The sequence below is a fragment of the Athene noctua genome, chromosome 6 (assembly GCF_965140245.1).
Source record: "Athene noctua chromosome 6, bAthNoc1.hap1.1, whole genome shotgun sequence".
NCBI lineage: Eukaryota > Metazoa > Chordata > Aves > Strigiformes > Strigidae > Athene > Athene noctua.
The window spans coordinates 28,630,638-28,646,815 of NC_134042.1; the positions used below are offsets into that span (position 1 = coordinate 28,630,638).

General features: G+C 45.4%; 1 protein-coding gene across 8 annotated transcripts in view; it reads left to right on the forward strand.

Annotated features, from left to right (window-relative positions):
- The window catches only part of ADCK1 (aarF domain containing kinase 1), an 82,026-nt gene that overhangs the window by 34,013 nt on the left and 31,835 nt on the right, over positions 1-16,178 (forward strand). The gene's annotated exons all lie outside the window — the stretch shown is intronic.

Genomic DNA, 16,178 nt, shown 5'->3' on the forward strand with positions numbered 1-16,178 from the left:
TCTGACCACTCTTTCTGTGAAAAATTTTTTCCTAATGTCCAGTCTAAACCTCCCCTCTTGCAGTTTAAAGCCATTCCCTCTTGTTCTATCGCTAATTACCTGTGAGAAGAGACCAGCACCAACCTCTCTACAATGTCCTTTCAGGTAGTTGTAGAGAGTGATGAGATCTCCCCTTAGCCTTCTCCTCCTCAAACTAAACAGCTTCTTCAATCACTCCTCATAGGATCTGTTCTCCAGGCCCTTCACCAACTTTGTTGCCCTCCTCTGCACTCGCTCCAGCACCTCGAGATCTCTCTCGTATTGAGGTGCCCAAAACTGGACACAATACTCCAGGTGTGGCCTCACCAGTGCAGAGTACAGGAGGACTGTCACCTCCCTACTTCTGCTGGTCACACTGTTTCTGATACAAGCCAGGATGCCGTTGGCTTTCTTGGCCACCCGGGCACACTGCTGGCTCATGTTCAGCTGCTTGTCAGTTAGAACCCCCAGATCCTTCTCTTCCAGGAAGCTCTCCAGCCACACCTCCCCAAGCCTGTAGCCATGCATGGGAGGTGATCATTCTCTTAAGTGTTGAATGCAAGAAGTTGAGGTGAGGTTTGGGATTCTCAGGGATAGCAGTGGGAGAGGCTTCACAAAGAAATCTTTAAAATTACTCCTGGAAACAATCTCCAGCAAGACCATAGAGTAAGAGTCTTAAGGGGAGACAGTGGAGATGCCACAGGCTGGGTTTGTTCTGGATGTATTCCTTAGAGCAGTTGGAAGAAGCTGTGTGCATAAGAATGGGTGATGAGATATGATTGAAAGAGTCTCTGCTGCCTCTATTTTCATCTTCCTTGCTTGAACAAGGTTCTGAAAGTAAAAAGGTGTCAAGCGTGGAAAATTAAAGTGGAACGAGTATGTTCCCTAGCCCACAATTGTAATTTTCTCTGCAGAGCTATTAATGACACAGGGAAAGATAGCTGGTTCAGCTAAGCTCTCTAACTCAACAAAGTGCATGCAGAGCAGAGCCAGGCAACTTCTGGTGAAGTGTGGACACCAGACATTTAGGGAGAAAGACTGATGAGGGGCTCTGGAAGATAAATCTTTCAGAGTGGCTGCACCTTAAAAACACAAAACTGTTGTGCTTAGAAACTAGAAATGATGGAAGAAATGTTTTGCCAGCACTGGGATTAGGAGCATTTCCTCCCTCTGGCAGGTCTGTTGGAAGGAACTTGGCTTGTGGCTGTGGGATACAGGGATACTGGGGAGGTGATGTCAGTTTGGTCCCAGAGCCAAGATGCAGAACCCAGGGCACCTTGAGTTTGGCCAAGCCAGTTCCGCCAGACAGCCCTTCAGTATCTGTCAGGAAGGTTTCCTCTAGGTCTTTCTGTATGTGATTTCCATGGACGAGGTGCTTGGAGGAGCTAATCACCCATTGCTAAGACTGACCAGACAGTTGTGAAACTCTCCTGTTTCAGAAGTACATCTGCTGCTCTCTGCTCTGATGAAGGCTGTTCCAGAGGTTGAGTGGCTGCAGAATGACTTGGCAGCTTTTACAACCCTGCTCTTTCAAACATCCTTGGTGCCTTTCTGTTGTGGCTCCACTGCTGTCCAGTGCAGTCCATAATATGGCTCTGTGGGTCTCACTTCTCTGCCACTATGCAGTGATAATGAGTTTAGATACTGTGACATCTCCTCCCTTTGCTGTGTACTCCTGTCTACACCAACACACTTTTCTCTCTTTCTAGTCCTAAAATACCTCCTGTTTTGCAGTCGTATTACACGTCCCAGTAAGCCACAGCATAGCTCTACCTGTTCAGCACCACCATAATTCCTTTCCTGTGTACAGCAAGACATCACTTTCCAGAGCCCCTTGCTCATCAGCTTCCAGCCCATCCTCACACACTGGCATTTTGTAATCAACTTTCTGAACTTTTCCCCAAGACTTATTTTCCCTCTCAATGTGTTTGTGTACTCCATACGCTATCCAGGCTTTAACTCATGTTGGAGGTAATTTTTCTTGGTGAGAGATACTCCTTCCCTCCCTATCTCTCACCACTGTCCTTTCAGAAATATCCCAGTTCCTCCACCTGTGTTCCTTCCTGGCAGGTTGCCATCAGGCTAGTTCTCTAGTTCCCGCTCCTCTGTCTGATCTAAGGTTGTACGATTGGTGATTAGGGTGAGGATAAAGTTAGCACCCCCATGAGGCCAGTGTGGTCCCAGGTAGGGTCTTTCCCATGCTGGTGGGGTGCCTGTGTGGTGTGGCTGCTCAGGTGCTCTGTGTCCAGGCTTCAACTTTGTCTGGGGGGTGAGGGACTGGTGTAGGGCCCAGGGCAGGCCTCACCTGCCATGGGAGTGAGGGTGTCTCCATCCTCCTTGCCCCTTGAATTACCCTCACATCTCTGGGCTGTTGCTAAGAGTTGTTGAAGCTGTTTCAGAGACGAGTGGAAATTGCTGAAGCTGGGTGGTCTCAGATGCTAAGTGAGGGATCCCAAGAAATCCTGACTCCACCTATCCGCATCTACAGACATTGCTGGTGAGTTCACTGTGCTCCAGGAAGGCTGAGTGGCAAAACAGGCTCCACAGGGAGAACAGATCAGTGATTGAACGTGTTGGTTTCAGAGCTTGCTTTGTTCAAGTCTGTGAGAAAGGGCTGGGGAGAGACCAGAGGTCAAGGCTTGTCTCTGCTGAAGCCAAATCATCTAAAGGGCTTAAATAAATGGAAAGACAATCATCTGGAAGGATGTCAGTCTAGCTCTGCTTTGTGGGGAGTGCAGGTAATGGGAAGTAGTTTCTAATTGCTTGATAAGCCAGCACCTTCAAGGAGACCATCCTTTTCATCCACAGTTAATTGCGGCTTTTACCTGTTTTTCAAGGACTGTTTTGCCATTTGTAAGAAGCCTCCTGCAGCCATGCAGTAATGGAGCTTGCTGATTGAGCAGGGCAGGATAAGTCAATGGTTTGACTGTGATTTGTAAGCAAAGCATGTGTGGTAGAGGAACCTCCTGTGCTGTGGTTCGTGAAGCAGGATGCATTTTCACAGTGCTGTTTGGAGGGACCCAGCCTTAGGTTAAAGGGCTTTGCTGTCCTTGGAATTCTCTCTGTTGTACCTGGCATGGCACCAGTGCCGTGCGGTAAGAAACAGATACCCCTTGTCTGAGAAGTCATTGTCCCTGCAGAAAAACCGTGGCTAAGAAGGATCCTGCCCTTTGTCCCTCTACTTTAAATTGCTTCCAGGGTTCCCACAGTGTTTTCTAGGTTGGGTACATGAGCGTTATTCATCCACTGTTGAAGTGTACCTATATACACCTGGGAGCATGGTCACTACAATGAAGTGCAGCAATGCTGTGTGGCCATTTGACAGGTTGAGACAAAAATTGTATGCCCATCTGAACCTGCCATGGGAAAGATTTATAATGAGACCACAGCTAATCCCCACAGCAAGAGACTTCTTTGCCCTTGAACTGTTGGGAGTATAAGAAAAGACAGAGGGAATGAGGAGACTTCTTTTTTTACTCCTATTTCTGTACACATTCCTGGTATAGCGTTGACAGCCTTTGCTGTGCCAGTGACAGGGAGGACGCACTGAGTTCCTTCCTTCTTGAACTGTTGATTAGCATTTTAAGCTCTGGCAAGACATATGCTTACTTTTGATTTGCAGAACTATTGAAGCAGTGCTCAGCCCTGTGGGAGAGAGCAGCTAGGCCTTCAATAGACTGTTGACTATTACACTGCATGTCCTACAGCATCCAAGTTGCTCACGAGGGAATATCAGCCACTTTTTGTAGCTGGATCCATATGTTACCCTAGAGAAGATTCATTTACCCTGCTAGATCACAAGATCTTCAGGTCATGATTCTGCAGATACTGTTATGGCCCTAGGAAGCATCTTCCTAGACTGACAGTGTTATCTAACCCATCCAAGGTGCCAGGACACGTGTTTGCTTCCTCTGGTGTTGCACAGCCTTGTGGTTGAGTGTTCTGCCCCAAACCACTGACATGTGGCACAGTCAGCACATGGGTGTTTTTGTTATTGCTTGGGACTGATGCTGAATGACTCTGCTGAACACCCAGGTTGTCTGTAGCTTGTGGCTTTGGTTATGTCCTTAAGTAGCCCGCTCCAGCAACACTATGCCAGGGTGCTCCGTGAAGTTGGTCTTCACATACATCGCTAACAGACACAGGGAAACTAGGTTTAGGTCAGCAGGAGCCTCTTCTGCCTGCTATGGGTGTTATATCCATTGCAGGAAATCTCCTCTTCCTGCATGACGTTACTCACCAGAGTGGAGGCTGGGCTGTGGTGGCCATTAATCTGACAGTGTGAGGGGCTGGGAAGTGGGATGGGAAGATTTGGCCCTTCTCCCACCCCTCTGAGCCTCTCAGTAGGCCTGTCAGGGTTTCCAAGAAGTCGTCAATAAAAAACACATTTGTATTAAAACTATAATGAGGAATAAAAAAACTTTGCATTTTTTTCAATAACTTGGGATATAAAAAAGAGATTTTTATCAATTATGAAAAGGATTTGGCCATAAAAAGGTAATTTAAAGAGTCTGAGATGGATGGCGAATAGCATTAATGTCACCCAGAACAAATGGGCCTGCATTACTCAACTGAAGAGCAGGAGTGGCTGCCTGTGCAGGTCCTGCTGCTGCTGCAGCCTCCGCCATGCTCTCCCTGCCTTGTCTCTGGTAAGAGGCCCCAGTCACTGGCAGATCTCAGTGTGGCTGCCTCTACACCGAGCCTTGTGCAGGCAGTAGCTGCTCAGAACTGCTGCTCCACTGCCAAGGGCAGATGGGGAAAGCAAACAGGGAGCTTTGTGTGGCAAGGTGGTCCATGTTGCTTTGTTCTTTGTGCCCTTGCTCACTGTTCACAAGCTCCACTGTTACTGACACTTAGTGTCACACCAAAGACAACCTGGTGTTCTTACTGCCAGGGAAGCTTTGGGACAGGGTGCTCCCTCATTCCATGGGTTTTCTCTCTGCTCACAGCTCCTGGGAGACTCTGTCTGATTCCTGCTCATGGCAGCTTCTTCCTGGGTGCTCAGAGCCCGATTGCCTAAGAGAGGGAAGGTTTTGTGAATAGATTGGAGAATAATCTCCTTTGGCTTCCTTCAAGTTAATAAGATTTACAATACAGGAGGTTAGACAGTGGATTTTCTGAAGGATTTTTTTGGAGGGCCTTCTTCAAGGAAGCGAAGGATTTGAGATCAGAAATTGCAATAGGGAATGGCCTGGTAAGGCATAGTTCTGATCTGCATGCTTAGTGACGTTTTTCTCTTTATTTTACAAATTCTTTAGGTGCCTGGGGGTTAGTGTATGACATAGCTGCATGGAATTTGTTGGCTCACAGCGTCTTGTGTGCAGATGGTAAGCTCTGTTCAGTACGGTTTTCTCAGAGATTTGATGACACCTGAAGTGTTGCTCTGATGCAAATAAATTTTGGCTGGCAGTGCACCCACAGCTGTGTCAGGCTGTGCTCAGTGTCCACATCCGGCGGAGGTGGATGTGCTGCACAGCAGTGCTCTAGCCATTGGCAGAAACCACCTCTCAGCACATGGGTAGCCCTTCCAGTTCCAAACAATCACTGGAAATTACTATCTGTAACTAGGATTAATAGTCCTTTTGTGGCCTTCTTGCATATGGAGACTTTCTTTTTTAAAATCATGACGTGTCTCATTTACCCAGCAATCTCTATGCATTTGTGACACAGCAGGATCTGGGCAGGGGCAGAAACACTGAGCTGCCATGTGGAGGAACTGGCTTCCGTTTCATAGCCTGCTGCTGATACACTCAGAAATATTCTTACTTGATGCTCAGATCTAGATACAGACTGTGTTTATTATGCTTGATTTTTCTCTGGGGGAGCAGGGAATCCTGTCATCAGCCTGCCCAGTGATCTTTTAGTATCCTACGTCATTTTGTCTGGTTAGCATCTTCTGTTTTCTTTCTGAATTTTATATCTGCCCAGTTACTTGGCTTTTGACCCGTTGGGAACCTGAAAACATGATGCAGTGAGTCTGTGATTTTTGGCAGTAGGTTATTTGTAGATGAAACAAATGACATAAGATGAAGTATGGAGTTACAGGAGCCAACCTTGGCATATCTGCATTTTCCTAATGCACAGAATAAACACATAGCATTTTTGTGTTTTTTTAAAATGTACAGTGATCTAATACGATCTTGTTTTATGGCACTTCTGGGATCTGTCTGAGAGACAGCTCCTGATTCTATGGAAGGATGATAAACTACAGAAAGCACTTCAACCTTGCCTGCAGGTTTTCTTCCCTGTGAAAAAGCTGCTATGGGTGAGAACATTGGAAATTCTCCTCATGGGAAGCCTCACATTCAACAATCTCTTGTGTTTTGAGAATTGAAGCAAAAATTGGGATCTAAAGTGGTCTCAAAGGTCTTTCCACCATTAGTGAGCAAAGTGTGTTAGTCCCTAGTAGGCAGGCCAGCCTGAGAGAGAGGAAGTTTTCTCATGTTCCCTTTGGAAATCAAGTTATGTTTGCGAACATTAAGCACATTTTGCACTTATTTTCTGTAAGCTTTGCGGTGCTTTGGTTTTACTGGATGCATGGTTCAGAGCCAAACCTTTGAAGCTGTCTGTGACAACTGAAGCAATAAACTCACATGACCAATTGCTTTTGCCAGGACAGCTCAGCTGAAGCAAGCCCACGAGTTTCTCTCTTGCAAAGTTCACATAGCCACTTGAAATGCTGGGGTTTCAACCCCAAGCCCCAAATTAAGGTTGACATATGGGTGATTCCCACAGCCCTTCACAAAGGGGGGGTGAGTTTACCTTTAGGCTTCCCTCCAGGGTAGGTCCGGCCTGGCAGGGAGAGCCATTGGGTAAATGAGCCCCGGGTGTCCCCCATTGAGTAACCAAGGGTCAGGTGTCCCACTGAGGGATAAAAGCTGGGACCACCTGCAGGCAGGGGCAGTGTCTGTCTGTGAGGTGGATGCCCTGTGCAGAGTTCCCTGTTGGGGAAGGACCTCCTGCCTCCCTGTGACTGGGCTCCAGTCAGGTCTGGCTTTTGTAAACATGGGCTGTGTAGAGATTCAGTATGTGGATTCTTTGGTCTTGTGTATTTGGCTTGTTGACTTGGTTGTCTCCTGTCCCTTCTATGGGAGACTGCATTTCACCATTTATTCCACCCATTGTTGGTTGTGTGGTGTCGTTGTTGGGGTCAGCGGGATTGATGTTGTTTATGTATCATCTGACTGACTTGTTTGTACCCCCAGTGCTCACCCATGTACTGACCCTTTTGTATCAAATACAATTTGGTTATTGGTTCATCTTAATGCTGGCTGTGGCCTTTATGCTAGGCCTAATAATTGGTAAACACCACTCCATCTCAAATTGGCATGTTCAGCACCCAAATTTCAAATGATTAGTAGAAAATATACACTAGTTGGCTCATTTCAGGTAATGAGTGAAACTGAGATTGTATCAGTTGTGAGTGAAGAGCAAAGCTAATTTTGCCAAACACTTTATTGGATGTAACTGTTTGGTTCAGGTCTATTAACTGTTATTCCCATTTATCAAGAAAGACTAGAAGGAGGATAAAGCAATTAAAATTACCAGGGCTTGTTAAGAGGGATTATACTAAATAAGCCTTTCCATGTAACTTTTCTGCCTTGTCCTTTGTGAACTGCTAGTGCCTTTTCCCTGGCTGCCAAGAAAGCCTCTAATCCCAAGTCTCCTGTCCTAGGCTGTCTTTTGGCCTGTAACCTAACTTTTTACTTCTTTATTTTCTTTTTGTTTGAAAGACCTGTGAGGCTGGTTCTTAATGGGATATCCTGTCAAAGGCCTTTGCCAATCCTTTGCAATTATCAGCACCACCTGAGAGAATACAGGTTGGCTGCTCCAATCTAAACATTTGAGACACTGAGTGGTTCTCGGTGAGTGAGCAGGGAGGAGGGGATGGGTATGACTGTACTGGTTCTGTGGGTCTTATATCTTCTTTGAGTGCACACCATAGCACACAGTGTGTTGAGCTGAGCATCTCCGGTGACTGAGTGTCTTGTACTCAATGAAAGAGGACATGTAGCCTGACAAGTAACAGGTTTTGGGCTACTTTCCCCTGGATTTGCTCTCCACGGGGCATGTCTGGAGTGGATCTCAATCCTTGGCTCTTCTTTGATGAGGTGGCTCCCTGGGTTATAATGAGGTGTTTTCTGAGATGGGTACCCCTGTTTACATTAGGTAGAATCCACCAAACTGCTTTACCTCATCCACAGGAGCCAAATGATTTTGAACTGTAGGAACCGGAGCTAGATACCAATCAGTGTTTAGAGGCTCCCTCTCCTGTTCCTATTCCACAGGCTGACTCTGTTTCATCTGTTTTTGAGCTTTGTGGGCCCTAGGGAAGGAAGTAGGGGAATTGCATTCTGGCTCTAGAGTAGTGGGTTGCTGGATTGCTCAGAAATGCATATGAATTAATCAAATTAACCCCCTACCTTTGTTTCCTTAGCCCACTTTTCTCCTTGTAACAACCTCGAGCAGTACACCCTGGGGGTGCCAGAGGAGAACTTACATTCAAGGTGGAAGACAAACGAGCTGTTTCCCACTGCACTTTGGACTGGCAGCCATTCCCTATGCAACGGTTGTCACCCTGCAGTGGCAGCAGCAATGCTAGGCCTGTAAGTGTAGTTGATTTATGTTAACTGTTGAAATGATAATGTTTAATCTGTAAAGTGCTAATCTATTTTTTATGTTGATTATGAATAGGCCAGCTGTGCCTACTTTCCTATTCATAGAGTTTAGTGAACAAGCCCATTTCACAGGCTGGCTTTGGAGGGTGATTTACATGAGAGCAGACACTGCTTTAAGGAGACTAAATCAGCTGAGTTACACCACCAAACCAGGGATCTGGCAGCCCAACAGTAAGATCTGGGGGCAAGTTAAAAAACAAGGGAGAAAGATGAGGAAGAGGCAGATAATAAATAAACTGTAGAAGGAGCAGATGGATCAGAACAGAGATGTGAAAAGTAAGGGAAATACGGGCTGGAGAAGAAATGAAAGGTTGATATTCAGAGGAGAGATTGACAAGAAGGAAGAAGGAAATGATGTGGCTGGCTTAGCATGGCATTTTCCTCTCTGGATGAGTGCCGAGAGCTCTGGGCTCCAGGGTTTATATGACTGGTCATTAGGGGATGCATGGAACCCCTTTCCCAGCATGGTGCCAGTGATGCTGTTGGCAGTCAGTTGTGGATTTAATTTGCTGCGCAGTTGTCTCTCTTGAATGAGTCTTCTGGATCTCTGTACATTTTTGCTGAGAGTAGACTGCAAAGGATAAAAACTCCAGGGTCTCATCCAGATCTCTTTGTAAGTTATTCTACCTCGACTTCAGTCCCTGCACCTTGTTCTGTGTGATGTGCACTGCTGTACAGCTGTGACTCCTGCTTTGGCTGGCCTGTCAGTATCTCATCAATGCACAGTCAGCACTAGTAACTGGTTTATAAGCTTTACATCTTAAGGCTTTACTACTTTTTTAGCATCTTTTCTTCTAAAGTAGTGGCCTCATTATAATCCTTCCTTGATACAATTTCAATTCAAGCAGAGCTGCCCACATCTGCCAGGCTACATGTACTTCCATGTCCACCTCAGATCCTCACTCCTCCTTCCCTGTCCTATTACTCTGGGGCAATGCTGTGCTTCAATAAAACTTTATCATGCTTGCATCGATGTAATTATGACCACAGACTGAGGAAGGAATGTAGCTGGGCAGAATCTGGCTGGGACTGTGCTTTGCCCTCAGTGGGGTTTCATTGTACTGTGCCTCTGTCCACCCTGGTGACAGGCTGTTGGCTTGTGCAATGGTGCTTCTGTCATTCCTGCTCTCTGTCCCTGGCCTAGAAACACTTCCCCCTCATCCCTTTCGGTGAAGACACATAAAAGCATTCCACATAGTACTCACAGGAGTATGCCTCTCTCTCTGTTGTAGGAGCTGGAGTAGAAGTGTCTGTCAGTGTAGCCTATACTCACATACATGCCGTGCTGTCCTGCTAGATACATACCTGCAATGTAGCCCTCCTCTGCCTCTGCACACACACGAACACCTGTCCTAACCCTGTTCTTCTCTTGCCTCTCTGTGGATGGAGAATTTTGCCTACCATTCCCCACACAAACTGTGCACACAAATGCACTGCCCCATGCCTCCTCCTTAATTCTCTGTGCAAGCCCTGGCACAGCTTTGCTTGCTGATCAGATGTTGTAGCCCACCTCTTCCAAACATATCCCTAGACATCCCCTCACCACTCTCTGTATAGTCACATAAATCATCCCATAAACTTTTGTCCCTGACCACTCCTCCTCTCATAGTCTTCTCAAAGCCCCCAGGCTTTCAGAGCTGATTCAGAGGCATTTGAGATGAGGCACAGGTGATCTGCGCTCCTGAAGGTTCCTATATATCCTCAGGCTCTGGCAGCTGGTTATTTCTCACAGGACTGTTGCTGTTGTGCAGGCTTACTGCTGACAGAGCCCTTGGGGCTTCTCACAGAGCCTCCTTCTGCCTGGCTGTAACTTAGTGGAGACTGTTTGTTGTGGGTCTGTTGACCCTTTCCTACTCAGGTTTCAGCCAGTGCATGGCAGGGATGTGTTTATGCCTGGAGTCAAAATGGTCTTGGAAATTCATTTGCTTCTGGGTACTTGCTTAAATCTTACCTTCTTGCTTAATGTGCCAAGTGGCCTTGTCTCTGTGGCATTTCTTCTTCTCTGGTGTTTTGAGAGAGGTTTCATCTTGGTATAAGAAAGACATTTTTTACATTGAGAACTATCAGTCACAGGAACAACCTCCCTAGGGATGTGGTAGAGTACCCACTACTGGAGGTTTTTAAGATGTGATAATCTCATCTAGATTTCCTTTCTGGACCAGATGATCTTTTGAGGTCCCTTCCAACCTGGGCTGTTCTATGATTTGATGATTCTTTCCAAATGCACTGTCTTTGCAACAGGCTGCTGGCATTCGTAGGGGTGATATGTCATTTGGGAATATGTCTGTGGGAATTCAATCGGGGGGTTCTGGGTATATTGAACACCCCTATGTATCTTGTGTGTATGGCTCAAGAGAAATGGAAACTGTGGAGGGGACAGGGGGAGAACAGTTGTACTGTTGTCACCTGTCACTCGTGAGCATTCGTACTCAGTGTCTAGTAATAGATTCAGATCTGGCCTGGAAATGAGAACTAGAGGGAGGTCAGTTTTGATGACAAGGCCAAGACTGCAGGCATGCTTCACAGAAAGTCACATTGTCTGTTGTGATGAGAAAGGAGGAGGGATGGTTTGAGTGAGAAGATTAGGAACTGTGCTTTAGCTTTGTTGAATGTGAACAGAGAGATGACTTTCTGAAAGAAGATGTCTGAGAGAGAGGCTGAAATTGTAGTTTGGCTAGAAGCAGGCTGATCTGGAGTACAGAGATAGAACTACAAGCCACCAGAAAGGAGGTGGGAATTCTGTGTGAGCTATTAGCCAGATGCAGTGGTGGGAGTAGGGTCTTTGAGCAGAGCTTTGTGGAACATCTCCAGGAAGCTGAGAAAGAGATAATGAAGCTGCTCAGACATGCTAACAGAGCCATTAGAAGAGCAGAAGACTGAGGAAACTGCTCCCTTCCGTAGGAACTACAGGAGTGTTCCTGCTATTACACATTAGCACTTTCAGCTCTATTGCTTGGGAGTTGAAGAGCTGCAGAGAACACGGTAAGCCTCAAAGGTCTTAGTAGAAAGGGGCCACTACTGCTTCTGCTGAACCATGGAATAAGAGTCCCTTTGGGCAGATGGGATGCAGAAGAACGTTTATGGGCAGCAGAGAGTTGTCCTCTGCCCTGATCTGACTGCACACTGGTATAACAAGTGAGAGCTTCCTTTATTAGCAGGAGGAAAAAGAGAAAGAAAGAGTGAGTGCTTTCAATTAAAACACAAAAAATGACTGGGAGTAGAGAAGTTGTGTGTTCTGGAAGGACTGTGATTCTAATCCATCTGAACGATTGACAAGTGTGGCTCCATCCTCACAGACAGGAGAAATGCAGGTGAAGTAATATTTCTCCAAAAAGACAGAAAGCAAAGAGTGGATTTAATGAGCATTGTTCAAGTGGCAGACAGATCAAGATGAAAGAGCAAATTAAGACCAAGGAAAGCATTTGTATGTACAAGGGGAGGGTGGGGAGCATGGGGCGCATTGGAGCATCTGCCCCATAGCCTGCACTATTGATGGAAATAAGTAGCTCACAAATCACTACTTTCTTTTTCAGCATGATGGAAGGAGGTGAACAGGAATATATATATAAGTACATGCCTCAGCTTTACTCTGCATTTTTCATCAACTATGAGATGCTTATATCATGCAAAATAGAGTGCACAGTGACACTATTTAGTATGCACTTTGAGAGATTGTTTTCCACCTTCTCTTTCTGCACAAGTGTAGTTGCTGATGGACTCTGGCTTGATTCTCTGGCTCAGGAAACACTGGCTGCTCTTGGAGGCCAGTCACAGACAGACTGCGTTGTGGAAGTGGTTTAGGATGGCGGGAAGGCAACTAGCTGCACAAGATGTTTATTCTGAGGCAGTAAGAAGTGGGACGCTGAACAAGCCAGGTCATTGCACTGATTAACTGCATCTGGAAACAGGAAATGAGTATTTTCCCAGTGGCCATATCAGGGTTAGAGGAACTGGTACTTTGTTATCACTCAGGGGATCCTGAGGAAATCAGTGATTTCAGTGGTGCAAGGTTCTTCCACATTCCAGCTTCTCTATAGGGGAGTCAATTGGACTTGCAGTTTAAAATTATGATGCAGCTTCCAACAGCAGAATCTTTCCTTTGGTAATGGACATTTTGGAAAGAAAGAGCTTCTTGGAATTTAATTTTGAGCCTGGGATTACAGACATGGGGGAAAGCTCTCTGCATTTTCTGCAGTGGAGTACTTTGACAGGAGTAATGTCTGCATTGGTGGATGGGTTAGAGACTTGTTCTGAGACATCCCAGTTTTGCTGTTTCCACTCCCTGGTTTGCCATATGTGCTTGTGCTACCAAAGATGTTTTGCTAGCCCTGCAGGTAATGTCTGGACTCTGCTTTCCTACTATCCAGCTTGGTATCTGCCTTATGTCAGAAGTCTAATGTGCAGTCTCTCTGCTTTCAGAGTGCTTTGCAAAATCAGCACCTGGTCAAAGAACAGCTCAATGAAGCTGAGAATGGAAGAGGCTGTGGTGATGCTAGTGGAAAGCCTCTGGAATTCCAGCTGTTGAAAGCATTGATTCTCAGGGTGCTGAGCTAGTCTGTGAATGTTAACATCCTCTGTCTCTGTAAGGTAGCAGGACACCCAGTAGCTTAATTGATGAAAAATATTCACCTCCTTGTGCCAGGAGGATGTTCCTGAGCCAGTTAGATTCCAATCAGGCAATGACAATCCTTGCTTTTATTGAACTGAATATTGTTGGTTTGTGGGAGCCATGGATAAGTGGCTCACCTTTTATAGAGATGGGAGATGAGGTCTACCTCACAGGTATAGTCTCAGAAGATGTGCATCAGCTCTGTCTGCTCCTTGCTGTTACTGCCTGTTGTAGCTGTCACCACTGAGATTGATTTTCGATCCAGGATGAGTGATATTCTCAGACAGTTCTGCCTTGTCTTAAGGATCTGACTTTACTCAGGAAAATAAATGAAGCTACCATGTGTGTCTGAGCACAGACTATTAAGCAGGAATCATCAAGAATGGAATAAAAGGCGCTTTTCCTCAAAGTATGGCTCTTCAGCAGTTAAAGATACTATAGCAAGTAGACTGATACTATTGCAGTACAGCTCAGTGGATGGATGAAGTGAAAGCAAGGGTGGCTTCGTGTGGGCTTTCCCACTGCTTTTCTAGCTGGAAGAGACTGCAGAAAGAAGATGGTGAGCAGAACAGGGAATAGCAAGGATCCTAGGTATCAGGCAGTGAATGAAGGAGCCAACTTTGGTCTCTGGATTATGAGACCAAGGACTATTCCTTCAGCGGAGTTCATTTTCTGTAACATTCATGGTTTTGTGACTGGGAAATGCTGTTGCTAGGATCCCAGAGAAGATTCTCAGTGATATAGCTGGCAGTGGGCTGCAGAGTACCAAAGTGGTACCAGGTAGAAATAACAGGAAAAGCTGAACTTCATATCCCAGCTGGCTTGCAGCCCTTTTCCAGAAGAAAGGGTGATGGTTGATGGACAGTCCTGGTTTTGTGCTATTGCAGTGCAACATTAGCAGTGATTAACCAAGTTAGCAGTCATCAGCATGCCAGGAGCAAATGCATTGGCAGATGAAGTTACATGTCTGTGGCTGTGTGTGTAATAACTGCTGTACATGTATTATGCATACAGGTATAATATAAAAACGATATTAAAGTTACAAATTTGGTCCTGAGAAATCAGGTAAGGGCAGATTTATAGCTGGCTGAACAGCCCTAATTCTGCTCATCCATGCATAAGCTCTGTGACATGGTGTGGCCCATCATCACAGGGGGTATCAGGGAGAGCCAATGTTCGAGCTCAGCTCTTTCAAATTCTAGGCAGGCACCTTAATGCACATCTCCCCTTGAAATGGACTACATTGCTTTGCCATCCTGTGCACTGAAAGATGTAGGGATCTTGTGTAATAAGTCATATGTAATTGTTTCAGTGCATCAGAATACACACATACCTTTTATCTGTATTCATTTGGATGTAGTGTATACCTTTATATATGTGCACACTTACATATTATTATATATATGAACACCAGGGAATCCATTCAGAAGAAAACCACTATTCTATATATATCTACAATATTATTAAAAATATTGAGTTAATAAATACATGTTCTTGACAGATGCATTTAGGAACCATCAATTAGGCTTGACATTCATTAGGTGGGGAGAAGTCCAATCAGATTTCACTGACTCAACAAAGCCGCCTATAAATTGTGGGCTGTTTGTTCTGACGTTTGATGAATTATTCTTCATAATCCACTGTCTGCTGTGATAAATCTAATCTCAGTTTTTGCTGTCTTAATAATTCTCGGAGAAACACTGTGACATTTTGTTTTCATAGAGAGGATAGAAAGGCTGGGACAATGGAAAAAACCCCTCATATGCTGTCTTGGAAGTAGATTGCTGTAGTCCAAGGTAACATTTTCTCAGGCCTAGAGCTCTGGTCTTGCAGACATGCAGGGATCAGTGAGTCCTTGGTGCTATGGACAGATGTGTATGTTCTTAAGAAGATGACCAGCCTAAGATGGGGTTCACATCCCTTAAACCTAGTCCAAGAAAGGCATTCAGACTTTGAGAATAATAGGGTCCTAGTGTCAATAAAGTGAATTCCAAAAGTTCTGGGAACCACAAGCCTTAGAAATGCTGTATCAGACATAGAACTCTGAGTAACTCTTCAACTATTCTGCCACATGAAATAGAGGGGACATTGTACAAGTCAGTCTAAGATGGCAGCTGAAGCCCCCAAACCTTTCCTGGGAAACCTCTCTTCAGGGTGGTATTGTGTTGTTCTGTTTTCCAACAAGCTCAAGAATGCCATTATCACAGTGCCTCACACTGTCTCAACTGGGAGAGTGCAGACAGCATGATCCCTGTGTCAGTCTTAGAAAGCTCACGTAGACTGAGCTCACCTTAGCAAATTGCCATCCGTGGAGCCATGATTAAGAGGGAATGGAAAAGCCAGATGAATCGAGTCACTTTGTCAAGGGAATTTCAGCTTGGAGAATTATAGCACAAGGAGATGGGCAAAATTTACTTACCTTAAAACACTTTCTTGCTGTCAGCTTCCACCATAGACCTGTCTTCCAACTGTATGATTGCCTTTGTCTTGAATGTATTTATACCAGCTTTGCCACGTGCATCTTCCTGTGCTGCTGCATGGCATCGAAATTCTAGGATACTGCAAGCTGATCCTGGCCATCACAACACAATACTGTTGTTAATGGAGCTCTGTTGTATCATGGCCTGTGATGAGTATCCTGGAGGCAAGAAGTTCAAGTTAATCCTGTGTTGCCTAGTCAGCCCCTTCTGAAATAGCAGGACATCTCATAGATTGGTATCTCGAAATACAAAGTGCAGGACTCTGGAGCAATTACAGTATGCTGTGATCAGAAGAGGAGATCTGCTGTGAAATTGTGGTTGAGGTTTTGAATGTTTCAGTTTGCATTGCTTTTTGGTGATAAGAGAATAGCATCATCCCTGTTAGGCCCCTTT